Source organism: Vidua macroura, chromosome 6 (genome assembly GCF_024509145.1).
Source record: "Vidua macroura isolate BioBank_ID:100142 chromosome 6, ASM2450914v1, whole genome shotgun sequence".
NCBI lineage: Eukaryota > Metazoa > Chordata > Aves > Passeriformes > Viduidae > Vidua > Vidua macroura.
Window position 1 is genome coordinate 37,493,763 of NC_071576.1, and position 17,794 is coordinate 37,511,556.

A 17,794-nucleotide genomic window follows, 5' to 3' on the forward strand; every position below is an offset into this window, starting at 1 on the left:
TTTCATATAGGTTTAGCCCAAAAAAATCTCAGAAGTAATTTCTTCACCTTATTTTGGAAAGCTGGTGGAGTATGTCCCTGAAATTACCAACTGCAGGTGTGGTTTTAAATTGGTGGGTTTGTTGCAAATTTAGGGAATGGGAAGACCACAAAGAGTCTAGGATCTGTAGGAAATGTTCATGTGGACAACACCATTATAGTCTCCAAAGATTAAGGTGGGTTTAAAACAAATTTTTATTCCATGAAACATTGTGTTTTTATCTGTATTTCTATTGTTGATCAGCAAACACAATACAATATTCCCATCATTTTGTTCAAGTTTGTGATCAGGATCTGGCATATCATTTGGCTCTCCTTTTACCCTTTTTTAAATGTTTAAATGTTCCCTTTCTTTGCATACTGAGGTACTTTCAGGATTTCGAGACTTTCTAAAATGAGCGTTACGGCAGAAGCACCACCAGCCAGTTTGTTAAGAACTTTTGAGTTCAAGCTCTGGATTTTTAAGCTGTTTATGCCTGAGGAAGTAGTGCTCTTACATTCTTATATGGAATTTATGCACTGTGCATTTTTTATCCCCTTGTAAATACAGAATCTCCTGTTAATGGAACAATTTGCCTTTTCAGCATGATTATTGGGAATTTTATGATTTCTGTTTAGTAAATATTCATGCCTTTACTTCCTCTTGTGCTCTGTGCTACCTAATACTAAGCCAAGTGCATTCAAATCTCCCAGATCTGAGGCACCAGTGATGTTACATAGTGTGTCGCTGATTCATCTTTTCTCTAATATAACCTTTCCTTCCTATGCAGGTTTATAATCTCACAGCAGCTTCCCTAATATCTCAAGGGTTCTGGAAAGATGTGTACCCCGGAGCTAATTACAGAGATAGATACACCAGTTGCTGGTTCACTGGATATCTGTTAATAATTTGATACTTCTAACCTTGTTGAATGACCTCAGATTATCTTTCTCCACTGCATTAGAGAACATGTATTCACTTCCTTTATTTCTGTACTGTAGTTATTATATTGCTCATCTATATCCTTGTGGTTATCTGATATATATCACTGTCATATGAGAATAAAAGCATTAACCATGACTTCTTAAAATCAGTCAAGGAAGTTTTATGCGTGCATCAGCAAAGGGAATAGAGAAAATGTTAGTAGGTTTGTCAGATAGCACTTACAGCTGTTGTATATGTGATCACACAGATATTGGAGTTGTGTCAGTCACTAAGGTGCATAAAACACCATGTCTCTGATCACTACAAACTGTGCCACACAGAAATGAATGTTAATTTTTGACTGGGAAGAATGATGGGAAGTGGATGAATGTTGAATTCTGTGCTGCAACATGCCACGAAAAAAGCTTGGAAGTGACCAGGAATGGTTAGACAGCATCTGCTAGACTTTGTGGCAGAAATATTGCAAAAATACACAGTTTACATGGAAGTAGGTGAATCAGCAGTAACACCTTAAATGGAAAAGACAACAATACAGAACACGTTAACATCTAAGCATATTCAATTTTAGGTTACCACAATCAAAATTATATAAAAAGAAGTTCTGGTAGTACAACAGGGCTTTGATGTGCCCGATGAAAGAATAAATTAAGCAAGGTTTTAAATTATTTTTCACAAAACCTGTGGAATTGGGGTAATTTTGAAATGAATGGAAAGCATTGAGTGGAACATAGAGTATTAACTGCTGACTTCATGAGAATAGATTCATTAACATTGAGGGTAGCAAAATAGAATTGTGACCAAACTGAGGAAAGAAAACTTTAGAGACTAAGTGATACGTGTTTGTTTATGGGTAGAAATCACTGAATACTTAAAGCCTGTGTTACAGATACTGTAACAGCATCTATGTTTCAGGAAACAAACATAATGTACAAAAGTACTTGCTGAGAATAGAGATCACAGGCTGTCTTAGGAGCATGCTTGGAAACAGACAAGCTGTTACATAATGCAAGGGTTAACATGAATTTAAATTTGAGTTTGATTAGGCTGATGTCTAGTTCCAGGAACATCACGTAATGAGGAGTGACCCATCCTGTCCTTCTCAACCCTTAGGCCCGCCTCTCCCTCCCAAAATAAACCTGTGTCTGAATGATGGGAACATGTTTAAAGAGTAGACTTGAAAAGAAGACTATTTCCAGCAGTACCCATTTCTGGAGAAAATGGCAGCATTAGGAAAACCAAATGATCTAATATATACATTTAAGAGAGTATTTTATGCAACTGGCCATACTTCCAATCATAAAAATGTACTGTGCATAACAGTATAAATTTGCTGAATATTTAATGACAGTATACAAATGATTGTATGAAAACATAATATAGCATACAGAGATTTCATGTCTTAGCTTCAGCATGCGAGTTACTACTGAGAAAAAGACAGAAACTTCTAAATTTCATCAGTGTCAGTTCTGTTGATGTTACAAGTAAATATCAAGGTTAAGAAATATGTAGCCAATTCAGGAAGCTACATTAAATTCCTAGCAGTGTTAATCCATGGCTTCTGTTAGTCTACTCAAAAGAAACAGGAAAGGTTTCCTTTTATTAGCTGTTACTCTAGTTTATTTGCAACTGAGTTGGAATAATTCCTATCCAAATGCATCTGGATAAACTCTAATTTACATAAATTAAATGACATACTGAAAAAGTTGAGAGCAAAATTTATTCTCTCTTAATTCAGAGGAGGCTTTCTCTACTTTCCTCATTTTCTCAGGTGCAGTAACAGGGTGGTGGTTAAGAGGTGTGTGAACATGCATATGAGATTCTGGGAAGGTTGTTTTATTTATTTTCAGAGCTGTTGGTAGGCTGTATGAATTTGGGTAAGGAATGAAAAGCAATGGTTCAGCTGTGAGTTATAGTGATGAACATTCTGGGATCCTTTTAAATCAAGTTCATGCTGTCTGTACTGTCCAACTGTTACTCCAAAGAAAGAGGAAAAGGACCATCCTTTACATAGTTTTCTGTTCACCCCAGCTGAATAATGCTTTTGTCACATTCATGGCACTCTTTTGACAGTGTCATTGGAGTTCTCTGTGGAGAGACAGGCCAAGCTTTGACAGGCAAGTGCCAAGGTACCATGGGTTTGTTTGTTTTAGATGGGTTTAAAACTATGGCTAATGTAGCCAAAAGCAGGCATCTTACAAGGAAATTAGATCACACCAGCTATTTCTAGCATGCAGCAGTCACTTAGCTGTCCCTGGATTTGATATAACAAGGTTCGTAAAACCCTTAGCAAGTGGAAGCCCATCCCAGTACTGATAATTTTAATTTATTTTTATTCTTCAAAGAAAACTTATGCTTATTGGGGAGAGGGGCTCTTCCTCATGATTTACCACTTGTATCAGCAGAAAAATATCTCCAGTTCACTTTTGGCTGGGAGGTTAAGATGCTTGTCCTTGGCTATATCAGTGAAACATTTCAGTCCTGAACCACTGAGATTCATCCAACCTAGTCTGTCCAGAGAGGATTCAATTCCGTCACTAACCCACAGCTGGCAGACATGCAATGAACTGCTTTTTAGAGGGACTGTTCCCTGCCCAGTGTGTGTACAGGGAGCCTCTAGACAGACCAGGTGATTTGGACACTTTTCTGTCTATAGAAAAGAAATCCCATTTTACTTCTAGGTTTTTTCATCACAAGCTGCTGTACTGTTTGGTACCAGTAACTGCAGTCACCTGCATCAAAACTTTCTAGATGGCAAATAAAAACCCTTCAAACCTAAGTCTCATTCTCCCTTTCTTTAACCTTGAAGGATAGAAACTTCCTTGTTCATTACCCTAGAGAAATATGTGGAGTGTCAGGATGGTTGAAGTGCTGGGAAACAATGCTGTTAATAGTTCCCTGCATGTAAATGAGAACTGGATAGGACCTTTGAAAACCCATGAAGAGCTGAAGAATTGTTATTCAGAGCTAGTTCTGTGAGCTAAGGCCTGTTTCAATAATGACTTCCATTAAATGTTCAGGGTTTTGTATACAACATCAGAAGTAAGACTAGAGGAGTAAGAGTCTGTGTACCAACAATGTGATACAAGAAGGAAGCTTGATGTTCTCTGATCTCTCTTAAAACTTGTTTAACAGTTTAAATTCATCCTGGAATGTTGTGCTCCACAGCAGCTACCCATGACCACTGTGCTAGAACACAACCAAGGTGCAGCTTCAGATCAAAGGAAAACAGCCATCGCTTTCAATCTCCTGGTGGAGGATTGATGAAAAGCAATTCTGTGTGTGTTAACTTTGTGATTTGATTTGATTTGTTGATGCATTCATTCGGCGATTTTAGAATTTGATTATCTAAGACACCACCATTAACCTATTTGATTTATTGATCCATATTCTTTGTGACATGGCTATAGTTAGATTTTAATTTAGAAAATTTAAACTAGTTTTGGCCTAGTAATATCTTGGTTTGTTCTTAATATTTCCTTACTAATTTTTAGAGAGAAAATCTCTGCAGAGTGCATAGATCTATGTTTTGTGTATTATTTGTTCTTTAAAACCCAGAAGCCTTCAGGGAAAAAATGTAATTTAGTTCTGGTGTTTGAAAGATATGGCTCTCTTTAAATTAAATCCTTTGTTCCCAGATATTGCACAATATTTCAAGCAGCAGGGAAGTAATACCCTGTAAGTTGCAGTTTGCTCATTATAAAATCCAAAATTAACTAATAGCAGGTAATTATCCACAATTCATATCCACAACTGTCAGTCACTCATTTCAGTAAATCTCTTAAATACTTCAGTTCATATGCATAAACCCCCATCCTTACTGTACTGTGAACTGAGTTAGCAGAAATATAATTAGCTAAAGAAAATAGCATCTAAAATCCCAGCATTTAGTTCCACTGAAATATCATAATGATGCTCAAAATGAATCATCAAATTCACTTATTTGGAGACCTGGTTGGAGGTCAAAAGCTTTTATATTTAACAGGCTTCTTCAGTGAAAGTCAATTAATCCTAAAATGGTTGTGAGTGAATGCAGTGTGCAAAGGAGCCAGAACAGGGAGAGAAAGCTACAAAAATGTCATCTGTGGGTGGGAATTGAGACTGGATTTCAGTGGAGAGGTGAAAGGCTCCTACAGATGAGGACTGGCTTTGTAGGGAGTGGGACTATGTTCTATGTCTATGAGGGCACCTTGACTGTCTGTTGCTTGAGAATTTGCAGAACATTGCAAAGTGTTGCTGTGTCACTAATGCTGAAGCAACCTTACAGCCTGCCTTCTTCATGGCTCTGTCTGGTTTGGTGCTCTCACCAGACTACATGGACTTATGTAATGGTGGTGTAGCCTGCCAAGGCAAGGAGTCCTCAAGTGTGTGACTTACTGTCAGCAGATTTACTTGAGCAGTCAAGCCTGCTGCAAAAAAAACCAGAGGACTACAGGACCCACTGAGTCCCTTGGGTTACTGAGTACAAAGTGCCACAGATTCAAACAGCCCTGTCATGAGAATTTAGATAAGAAAGGACCACAAAACATTCAACCTATGCCAGGAGTGCTGGAAATGCAAGAAAAAAAAGGACAAAGCTGGCTGAGATGCTAAACTCAAATCTGAGGCAATGGAGCAGAGATGCCTGATGGGTTTTCTGACTCAGGCCAAGTGTCAGAGCCAGAGATTAAATCTGATTTCATTTTCATGCGCCAATTGCAGCCTTCCACCTGAAAAAGATAGTTGCTTCATTAAATAGTGATTTGAATTGTGTCACAAAGACTGCTGTAGTATTCCAGCAGTGTCAAATTGGGTAACAGTACATGCTCTGATTGTGGGAGTAACAAAAAGTAATTATAATAGTACGAGTTCTTTTCACTAACTTGATTTTTCTAGACATCTGAAAACAATTTTGGGCAGCTTAAGTAAGAGTATCCCACAAGCTAAGATTCTTCCTGTTAAATGGAATATGCTGAAAGGAGATTACTTTGCTTAATTTCTAAAATGCTGGTTTAAAACTGCCCAAGCAAATTGTTCTATATGCCAGTTCTACCAGGAAGGAAACAAAGTACTAACTGTGCAGCATGCCTGCTGCCCTGGTTTTTAAGATAATAAAGAAATTAGGGTCATACTTCTTTGTTTCTCTGTAACTCAGTTATTAGACTGATTTCTAAAGAAAGAGCAGGCTTAGGATCTAATACCAATATTTTCCATGAATGTCTCTGCTAATGGCATAATACAATGAAAAAGATGTGCTTTTTTTGCTGATCCTCATCTTTTAAGCTGCAAGTTCAATTGGATGTTCACTGATCTGTCTCTTTCCTTCCCAGTGTCAAATAGCCATATTACAGGAAATGGCAGAAGCAGCATGGGCAGAAGAACATTTATTCAATCTTGGTTTATGTATTGAATGCAAAAGCCAGCAAGAAAACTGCCTAACTACATATTAGCCATCTGCCTTACTACATATTTTCATTGCTTTCTCTTTTGCAAAAGTGATAGGATCTCAGTCACTAGTATATGCAGACACACACACAAGCATATTTACATGTGTGCTCAGTGATACCTCTAGGTGAAGGCTAGGTAATGTGTGAACTGCAAGTAACAATACATACTCAGATACTGCCTTCTTGTGTGGAAGCCCACCATAATTACAGTGTGGTGTATTTTTCCCTCATCAGTGGGTTTAATAAAGAGTGGTGGGTGGGGCTTCTGAGACAAAGAATTCTGAGGAAGTCAGTATGGCAAAAAGCAGATGCTGCTGTTCAAAAAGATAGAGGTCTTGGACTCCTTTACGTGGTTCCCAAGGTCTAGCAGCCTTCGGCTGCCTGAAAATGAGAACCTGATGAGTGACTGCTTGTGAATGAGAATGCAGCTTTGCTACCATATAGCAGTCAGTTTTACTAGGTACACTTTGCCACTAACACTCCTGGTATATTCTGTAATTTCCAGCAGGTACCATATCTTCTGCTTGGTAAAACAGGATAGCACAGCTTGTGACAGCTGGACACTATTCACTTTGTTCACAATTCACTCCAGTGATGTATTCTTAAAACAATGGGCATTACCTGAGGCTCATTTCTCCAGGTTCTTAAAATCAAAACAAAACAACGCCAAACAAACAAAACAACCCACAAAAACAAAACAAAACCAACCCAACTCCCCCACCAAAAACGAAAAGACAAATTTTTTTTACATTTGAGTGCAATTCAGTTTTGTATGCCTCTTTTCTCATGTTAGTTTATTCTTCTTCTCTCCATGCAACTTTATTTGCAGTGCTATTTCTTCGTTCTTATTTATCTGAGAATATGAAGTTTGAGCTGGGAATTTGGCTTTCTCTACATTAGATAGAGCCTGATTCTAATTATCTGTGTTATCTCTGTGGAATGTATTATTGATTAGAGCTTCTACCTATGCCTAGACTGTTAATAATCCTTGGAAGAGCTGAGGATGGGACCCAGTTCTTCAGGTCTTAAGGGTTTCTCTTCCCATCCTGAATTTCATAACAGATGTTTCATACAGCTCTAAGAAACCACAGTCTCATATAGCTTAAAAAGAGGTGGCCAGCAGCCAACTTTCAAATAAACAACCTCTGCTCTTTCATTAAAAGAAAACATTATCATAATATTAAATTACATGTCAAATGGTGAAGGTATCTTTCCTTGTGTACAAGATATTATCCTTTGAAGTCACAGAGCCCAGAGTGATTTTCACATGAGGGTGACCAAATAGGAAAGAGGGAAAAAGTAAATAAAACAGTAACACTGGTTGCTTTTCACATTCCTTCCCTGGTTATAGAAACACATGTGTTTGGATAACAAGGTTCTTATTACCCACATCTTCTTCTTCCCCTGAATTTTAATGCCCTATATTCTTTATTTGTTATCTAGGATATGTTACCTTTCTGGTATGCTTCTCCATATTGACAAAAAAGGTTAACATTGCAGCTACACCTTGGTGAAATATTTTGAAGTCAGGTATTCTATCCAAACTCTAGTAGATGCTGTTGTGGGAACAAGTAGGAAGCTTGCCAATGAATCTAGCTGAGATAAAGGAGAAATTTTGTGAAAGAGCTGATGAAAGGCCAATTTTTATCCTGGTGCTAGGTAGCAAGCTTTTAGATGAAAGAGATTACTAACAGCTAATCCTACTGACTATTGATATTTTTCTTTATTTTCAAACAATGCAAACAAAACTTCTCACTCATAACACACAAGTACTTTGTAGATTACAGGACAGTGACCTGGCAAAGCAGTGTGAGAATCTGCCGCATTCTCCATATGCACTAATAACTGATTTGGACTTTGGTTTCACACAGTTTCTTGTCCCCTGACCCCTTCCAGCTCAGTTGGGGGTTATTTCTGGGGCTGACAAGTGTTTTTGTTGGCAGCTACTGATTGACAGTCTGGATCACGAAGTATCACAATGTATTTAGCATTCTAGATGCTACAGGAAAAATTAATCTGGTTGTCCTTGAGTTTATTTTGTCTTTTTTGGTGCTGAATGATCTCTTTAAAATTCTGAACTCCTGCTTTTAATCTGAATTGTACAGTTGCTACACTTTAAAATTTGCTATTGACTATGTCTTGAGAATTCTGATATTCACTTCTGCTAACTGGGGACTGAGTGACATTCTTACCAAAGTCTTGCTATTCTGGTTTCCCAGCATGTTAGTATTTTAACTGCCTCCCAGTTCATTTTTCTTTAGGGGAAAACACATGAAGTATAGGCATTAAAATCTGCATTCTCCTTGCTTTTGTGAGTCTGAATTGGTAAGTCATGAATGATACATTGCAATAACTATCATGTCGAAATACTTGTTATTTGTTCAACTAACCTTGGTACATTTGAGATTCTTGTTCAAATTAATTAACCAAAATGAGACTGTAGATATAACTATAGAAATCAAAATGCAGTTTACAGTGTTTTACTCTCTTAATAATGTGAAAATTCACTACAGAAAAAAAATTAATAGTAATAATAGGTACCATTTCTAAACAGATCTCTATTTGAATCAGACCAAAGACAACCAATAATGTCATGGTTCTAGCATGTCTCTCATTCTACACCCCATGGTCTGTACCTACTGCTGACTCCTCCTGTGGATGTTTTTTTTTTCATCAAGAGTATTTGTGTCATGTTATGATAAGAGTTTTGAGCCTCATCGTTACACTTTCATACTCAGATCAGTACTTTAAATCACACATCGTGCTTCTGATACCAGACTGTATTTCAAATATAGTAGCTGGAAGCTTTTCCTGTTGCAAGATTTTCTATGTCCTTTACGGAAGTTCTTCGTGTACCAGCACAACATCAGGTGTAACTATATGTGTCCTTATAGAATTGATAGTTTAACAGCAGTTTCCACAGTCTCCTGGGAAAAAAATCAAATATCTGGTACCTCTGTATCTCCTCCCTATTTGTTAATCACCCTGCTCAAGTTGTACGTGGATGGGTGGGTTGTTGGCTTCTTTTTGTTTTAAAGTTGCTTTTGGGGAGGGAGGGGGTTTCTTGGGTTTGATTAATTAATTTATTTAATGATTAATTGCAATACCTATGAGTTATATTTTTGCTAGGCTTATTTAGATCCTTCCTAATCACTTGCTCCTCCTTGTACTGAGATGAGCATCTCTGGGGCAGCCTCTGGAGTGATTAAATAAAGATGAGTAGAAGTAACTAATTAGCAGGCTCATTCAATCTTTGGTCTTTCTATAGGGGTGGTATAACTCTTCTTCTTCTTCCCTCTTTGTTTCTCATTAAAAGAAGCTGAGAGGAGAGACATTTTAAAAATAAGAGGTAAAGGCAACGATAACCTAGTCTTTTTAATAAAGCAGTCAGTCATTAATAAGGATGCTGAAAGAAAAGGAGATAGAGAAAGTTAAGTGTTATATGATTACTACTGATTCCATAGGGAGGATTTTGTAATTTAAAAGAGAAAATACAGTATGCCAAATAGCAGGAAAGTACCAAACAATATTCTTAAAGATTGCTGTAGTCAAATGAAATGCATACTTAGTATTTACAAATATCATCATAGGTATTAATCTGACTTTTTTTGGTTTTGCTTAAAAATGCCTTTTTTCAGCTTAAAACATATCATTTGATACTTTCCCAAAGGGGCTGCATTTGTCACTACCACATTTTGGAAACAACTGTGTATGTTGAGCTTGTTGGTTTATATATCATGTATCCTGTATTTAATTTAATATCTCAGTGTATTCTCATTGTTAAAAACAGTTGTAGTGAATCATTTTTCTTGTTTCACTGCTGGGCTGACTTGTCCAAATGAATTTGTGCATATGAATATTACATTTGTGTGCGAAAGCAGAGTGCACATCTGTGCATGACTTCTTCAAGGTAAAACAATTGAGAAGCACTTGGCATGCAGTTTCTGCATGGGGTCTTGAGTATTAACATGGGAACCAGCCAGGAGCATGCACGTTTTTAGGCATTTCTCTTCTGTTACCAGTACCCTCTCAGTATTGCAGACTTCACTGGTAGCCATGTGCTCTTCAGCAGTGAGTGGATTTTATTAAGTTTTAATGAAGCTAGGAGCTGATGTTGTTTCTGATACAAAATGGATTATCTGTTATGTACAAATTAGTTTCTGATCCTTCAATAATCTCCAAACAGATGAATCAGAAGTTGAATGTAGGGGAAAATCTTGTAGGTTTTATTGACCAAAACACCTGGAGAAGGAAATTAATGTTGGCTGTGCTAGTTCTTCCTTGTCCAGGTGAGCCAGGAGAGCTGATAAGACAACAATAACCAAGTCTTTGCACCACATTTTTACTTTGTTTTCCTAAAAGCACCTTCCTCAAGAGCTTGATCCCATCATCTGTATTATTACACACAGTGGCTCAGAGCATTAATACCAGGATGGGAATGGGGACCCTTCTCTTGAGTAGTGTCTGTTTGACAATGCTGTACCTTGTGAGCCTCTGTTCCTGTCTGGGAAGAGTTACCAGACAAGGGAGTGTATAAAAAAAATCTGCTTTTAATGATATATGGGCATCCTTGTAGCTGTCCTGCACTGCTGTGCAAGGGTTAAGTACTCAAAGGGGAATCCTTAGATGATGAAGAGTTGTTGACAGTCATCCTTGTGTCAAAAGTAGATCAAGGAAAAAGTGCAGGAAATGTGCCTTTGTGTTTGGATAACTGCTTTGTGGGCAAAGCAGCCCCTGAGCAATTCTTAAAGCAGTGCATACATTTCGAGCATTCCTAAGGTTCTTGCTAGTAAAACAAGGATGGAAAGGGACATTTAGTAACCTCAGAGATCAATGGGGCTCAAGGACAGATTAAAGTCACTTTTGTCCTCTCCACTTATGTTGTGTGAAATCAAGTAATTGAAAATAATTTTATTTTTACTAAAATTAATTCTGCAGGATCAATTTCATATTCATTGTAATAATTTAATCAAGACCTGGATCTGAAAATTATATTTCTTTCCCTTACTTACTAGCACACAATTCCTCTTTTTCTGTGAAATGTTGCAGTGCTGTTACATGGAAGGTGAAGGGTGGGGAGACAGAGCTCCTGCCACAGGCTATGAAGTGCAGAGGCATCCTGAAGCTGGCAGCTGAGTATCTCCTGAAGGATAGATGTCTAGCAATTAGGTATCCTGTTTCTCTCTCACCTAATTTTGCTGGTTGCTCTGGGCAACTTGCAGATTTTTTTTTTTTCATCTTAGCATACAAGGTTGTTAAAAACTAGATACTCTCTTTCGCAGGAAACTGATTTTAGAAATCTTTTTTAATTTCTAATGGTGATGAAGACTCAAAATCATAACATTTTTCACAAAAAAAATTGTTCCAAATCGATGCTTTGACTTTATCAAAAGTAGTCATTCAGTATTGCAAACAGTCTATTTTGAGAACATTATTTTCCTTTAGCTAGGTATTACATCATTTCACTGTATTAGTGTTAGCTCTAAACTCAGACCAGATTACAGAGTGAAGATGACATGTTTCAACCTTAACAAAATTATGTAATATTTTCCACTTGATTATTTGGAAGATAGTAGTATTTCCTATTAAGTAATGGAACTGTCATTTCCATACAAAAACATACCACGAGAAAATGGTCACTCAGCAGAGAGTGAGGTTTCAGGTAACTTTTTGAGGGATCACATCCCTTCTGCTTTTGTCTCTGCATCCACAAGCTTCCTATCTTCCTTCACCTTCCCTTGTGACTATGCCTATCACCCCTGCATGTGTGAATTCACACATACCTCCATCCATTTAAGCTGCAATTGAAAAACCCTGTAAGTGCTGTTCTAAAGGAATAAACCAATTCTATTTCTTCCTCTACATTTATGTGCAAGACCACATCAGTTTGGAAGTGCTGTTCCCTTGGAAGGAAAAAAGTATTTCAATCATGTACTCATGGTTCTTTGTAGCTGCTTGAAATTCTTCATTAAGAACTGGACACATTCCCCTCAATTTTATTCATTTCAGAGTAATACATCTAATGTAAGTCAGTTATCTAAGTTGCATTCCCTCTGGGAGGATGGGTCTTTGGCAATTTGCTGTAAAACAGGTGTCTTAGGGTGCAATTTCTTATCTCTTTTCTCAAATGACAAAGCCAGATTGAAAGGCTTGAGTCCTTCCTTTGTCCCCATCTTGTCGTCCTTCTGATTTTGGCAACAGCCAGTGTGGCCCGATGTGAGCAAGACTGAAAATATTGAAAGTTAATCTAAAACATTTAAGCAATGTGAAAGGAAAACTTTCCTTAAGAGTGGATAGTATTTTTATTGCAGAAAAATGAAAAAGTATTTTGAGGTTCGAAAAGGAAAGAAAGTTTCTTGAAGAATCAAAGAATTAAACTTTTTTGTTTCATTTAACACTTCTGATTTTTTTTCTTTTTACTTTTTTTCTTTTTCCCACTTCTGTTTTTGGTCAGTTTTCAAGAACCCAAGATGACCCATATTCCTTACAGGGAAAACACAGTTATGCATCTCTTAAATTAATTTTTTTTCCTCAGTAATGTGAGTGGAGGAGGAAGGGAGGAAAAGGTACCAGAGTTCAGGATGTGAAATTCTGCTGTCTCTGACACATGTGTGCTTTTACATGATGTCATCCCAGCAATGTCCAACTTTCAGACCCAAGTCTGTAGTCATACCAATGGAATCCTACCAAGTAGAACAGAAGTTGATTGCCAGTGAAGCTTTTGGTCATATGGACAAATCCCTCTTTTTCAGAACTGACATTGATACAACTTGTGATAACTGTCAGGAGCAAGTCTGTACACAGGTAGCAGGGGGGCAGTAGGTGCCTCTTCTACCACTCACCCCAGCCTGAACAGAGGAGAGAAAATAAGAAGTGGAGCAGTATGGAGTTCTTTCAAACACTGCATCTCAAACGGCCTTGGAAAGCCTTTGTGCTGTTGTGCAGCATATGATTGACTCTGGGTAGCCTAAAAAGAGGTGAGACACAGTGCAAAACCCAGCCCTCATTACCTGTGAGTAATGAACAGTTAGTGTTATAAAAATAGACATATGAGTATTGAGCAGCTTAGCTATAAAACGAGAAATCTTTCCAAGTTAATGTGGCAATATGTGCACACATAAGTATATGCATGTGTACAACACACAACCGGCAGGATGAAGTAGATGCTGTATTTTTGGATTTCAAGAAGTGGTTTTGGCATCCTGTTTCTCAGTAGTAATTAAAATAGTAATTCAGATGTATTTCAGTAGGTGTAGATGTACACTGAAAACTGAGTAAGAAATCATAAGTAGCAAGTTGCTATTCAAAGGCAATATGCCAAGATAGGAAAGTAGTATCAAGAGGAGGACCCAGAAATTTCACCTTGCATCCTATTCAATAGATTAGGTTTGTGAGAAAAATACAGATGGTATGGGCAAAACCTTTTCTGGGTGAGTTCTGTCTAGTAGCTGTGGCACAGGGGTGGAAAACTGCAATGTACTACGCTTAGTGCCAGAGCTTCACAAGTCTTTGCTTTTGAAGGGAGATGCAGTGATTTTGTTAGAAACAAGTATTTGATGCATGAAGGGATGAGGATGCACTCTACAAAGCGCTGGGGAGAATAAAAAGTGGTTGCACAAAATGATTCAGGAAACACCACTATCCAGGGAAGGAACTGGCCACTGAGTGACCGAATAAAGAAAGCGAGGAAATGTGAGACAAAGCAGCATTTTGTGTATCTAGGGGCAGCCAGGAAGCAGCTTGCTGTGAGCAGCAGGAGAGGGGACTGTAGGAATTTCGTACAACCATAAATGTCTAGTCATTCAGTATGTCACAGAAACTGCAGATGATCTTTGGCAATCCAAGTGAAAATTATAACAGGGACTTGCTGGTTGTGAAAATCCCTTTGGATTGATCCACTTGCCACCCCTCAAGGAAGATTCTTGTCAGCAGGTGGGCAAGGAGGTGGCATTCTGTCTCTTGGGATTGCAACATCTGAGAAGGTTCTCTGAAGTAAATACCTACCAAGACAGCTACCAAGTATAGTCCAAAGCATAAATGACTGTGTTTAGTTTTGCAAAATGTAACTAACTTTTAGAAATTTTGTAATGGTGCCAAAGAAGGATGAACAAGGTATGGTCTTAGATACCATTCATGTTCTGCATATAAAGCAGGAAGGAAGTTAAAAACCAACCAAACAAATAAAAGTTTTTAAGTATTCTTCTGCCAGATAAGTTGAATAAGACTCAGGTCAATGAAATGCACATCTATATTCTCCAGTGAGAAGAGACTCTGCAGTTTGACTGGCCTCCAGCTCACTGGAGAGGAAGCAAACTTCCAGACTTGTTAGGACAGACTTTTTCACATGGTGTTAAATTAGCAGCCAAGGGAAATGATAGAAAAGCAAGAAATAAAACTACTTGCTTAGCAGAGAGGCAAGATATTGAGAATAAAATTAAACAAGACCCCAAGGACTAAAAGAGGAGTTCTCCAACTGCTTGTGACTGCTTGATGAGGCTGGCTAGTAAGTAAGTGGCAGTGAAATGTAATTTATAAATTCTAAACCTACAGTGCTGATAAACTGGATTTTCTCAGACTAGGAGGAAGAATTCCTGTTATTCAAAGGACAGAAGTAACTTTGGAACAGCATTGTACGCCTAAAATGACACTGCCTCTTTCCCCAGCCATTGAACAAAATGAACTTGAAGGTCAAATAATACGTAAAATAAATGTCAGTGGGATTGCTGATGATTGCTATACACTGTCAAACCCAACTAAAGATCTGGATGAGATAATGACTAGCCTGTTGTGTGTAAGAGGAGGGAAAAAAGTCTTTTTTTTCCTTGTATGCGTACGTGTATGTGAAGCTGTCAACGAAAGTGGCATATTGGTGGTTTCATTCTGCTAGCATGGGAGCAGATTTGCAGATATTGAATAGATGACAGTATCAGAATGAAAATTCCCCTGTCACTTGTTAGGATAATATCTTGCATCCATTCTCAGCAGATAAAGAATTGAGTTCAGAACTAAACTCAGATGTTCAACAAGTGGAAGCGGTTGTGGCTTGAGTACGCCTTTCTTGGAAATAGAATAAAAATCTTAAGTGGTCTGATATGTACTTCAGCTGAGATACTCAAATAAACGGGCTTTTGTGCCTAAATAACTAATGGAAATAACTTTTGTGCCTAAATATCTGAAAGTGGCATATCTTGATAGTTCCAGAAGAGGTAAATCTCTCAGAATTTAAAACAGTGCCAAAGGAGCTCAGTTGAAAGTAAGTTCGTGGACAGAAAGATTCAGATAATAATTGAGTTGCTTGTTGAAAAAGCTAGAAAGCTACAAGCCTATAGCTGACAGGGGAGGCTATGCTGTTATAAAAAATAGGGAAAATACTACATTGTTTGCACTAAAAGTAAGTTGAAAAGTTGAAAGTTTAGTTATAGATGAAAAAAGGAAAAGAAATTAAGAAGAAATCAGCAGGAAGTCTAAGGAAAATTTCCAAGTGCACTAGTAGCAAAAATATTTTAGCAATTATATGGATCTGTCATAAATGTGTGTGGTAGGTTTGTCAATAACAGAGACAAAAAGAAAAATTATTCAGTAAATATTAGTATTCTAGGAAAAAAATAAAATAATAGTTTTTTCATTGTCACATAGAAATTATGCAATGGCTTTCTGAATAACCAAAAAATATTGTGAAAAACCTGTTATTAAAATGCCTACTTTGAAAAAAAAATAGTTGAGACAGCTTGTGTTCAAGAATTTTGAAAGAACTAGTTAAGGAACTTTGAAACACATCCGTGTGTTGATATTTTCAGTAAGTGTGTCAGGATACTGGCATAATTCTGCAGAACTGGAAGAAAGTTAATGCTGCATTAGTATTTTAAAAGAGTAGGTGGAGTAAGCTGGGTGACAATACTTAATTACATCTTCTCTAGTCCTGCAAAGTAGGACTACTTGATAATATGAAGATTGCTGCCTTAACATCAGTCTGAGTAAAAATACTAGAATATTATGTATAGGATCAAAGAGCTAAAAAGGGTTTATGATTACTTGTCAATCTAAAGAGTTTATTTGAAAAGACATCTTGTTGCAGTGTCAGTTTGTCAAATGAATTTACCAGTGTGACAAAAGTCCTGTAGGACATTCTACCTTCAGGCACGTTCTTAAATTGATAACTCACATGTGTACTTGAGTGCCTGGTGCAAATTGCTGTGTCACGTTTTGGTTTAAAACACAAGTATAAACTAGAATCATTGTCAATTAACTCCACCTAACAAGTAAGTTCTGGGTAATATTCTGGCTAAGTTCTGGGTTATATTCTATGTAGAAGTTTAGGAATAAGTCAAAAGACAACATTGAAACTGATGATTTGCTGATAACTTACAGATTAAGGTAGGGGAAAAAAAGGCAGAATTCAACTCACCAATGGAACTAAGTATCTCAAAGGGAACTAATGCAGTGGAGGGTGAGAATACACGTCCTGGAAGGAAATATGTCACAGAAACAATTAATGTCATGGTAGACAATCGACTAAAATAATTTATTTTGGCCAAAATGTGTGATGAGATTGGTTCATGGATTAACAGGGAGATCTCAGGAGAGAGAGAATGGCCATTCTGTATAGCATAAAATTAGTGTGCACTGATGTCTGCCTTTCTGCCTTTATCCCTGAAAAACTGGAGAGGGCTCTAGAAGACCCTGAAGTAGCATCTTGTAAGCCTTGGGAAAACTGTACTTTATAGTGTTGCTCCCTTTTGACCATTACTTGCAATCTGTCTCGACAGAGTACAAGAGTGATGAAGAAACCAAGGGACTTGGGGGTTAACCAACTAGTGAGCAAAGAATAAGAGAGTTTAATAGCAAGCAGCAGGAGATCCCAGTGATATTTTCAAAGAGCAAGGTTAATAACTTTAGGCTATAAATACTTATGAACAAGAGAGACTATTTAGTGAAAGTAGAAGTTTTAGGATCATTGAAAAATACTTGAACAGGTAGCAAACAAAGAGTCTTCTTCAGGTTTAGTGTGACTTCCTGACAGCTATTAGTCTGTACATTAGTTTATCTTCTCAGAGGAATAGTGAGAAATATTGAGTTGCTATTTTGATATTAGATGGAAAATACAACTAGAAAGTGCTCTAAAGGAAATTCCTGTTTTGTCAGAAAGATGTCTTTGCTGATCTAGAATTGATTTCCCATCAGGAGTTCTGTAAGTATTTTCTGTAATTTTCTTCTCTTCTGCAAGGTAACAGCGGGATGCAGGAGAAAAATCACCCCTGCAGGGATCTTATTGTTTTTTTTTTCTGTAAGATAGTGAAATAAATGGAATTACCTTCTCAGTACTGGAGGTTTCTTATTTTACTGAAAAAGAGATGGATTTGTTCTGTGCTGTTAAAAGATCCCATCTTTTGCCTGTGACAGTTGAATAT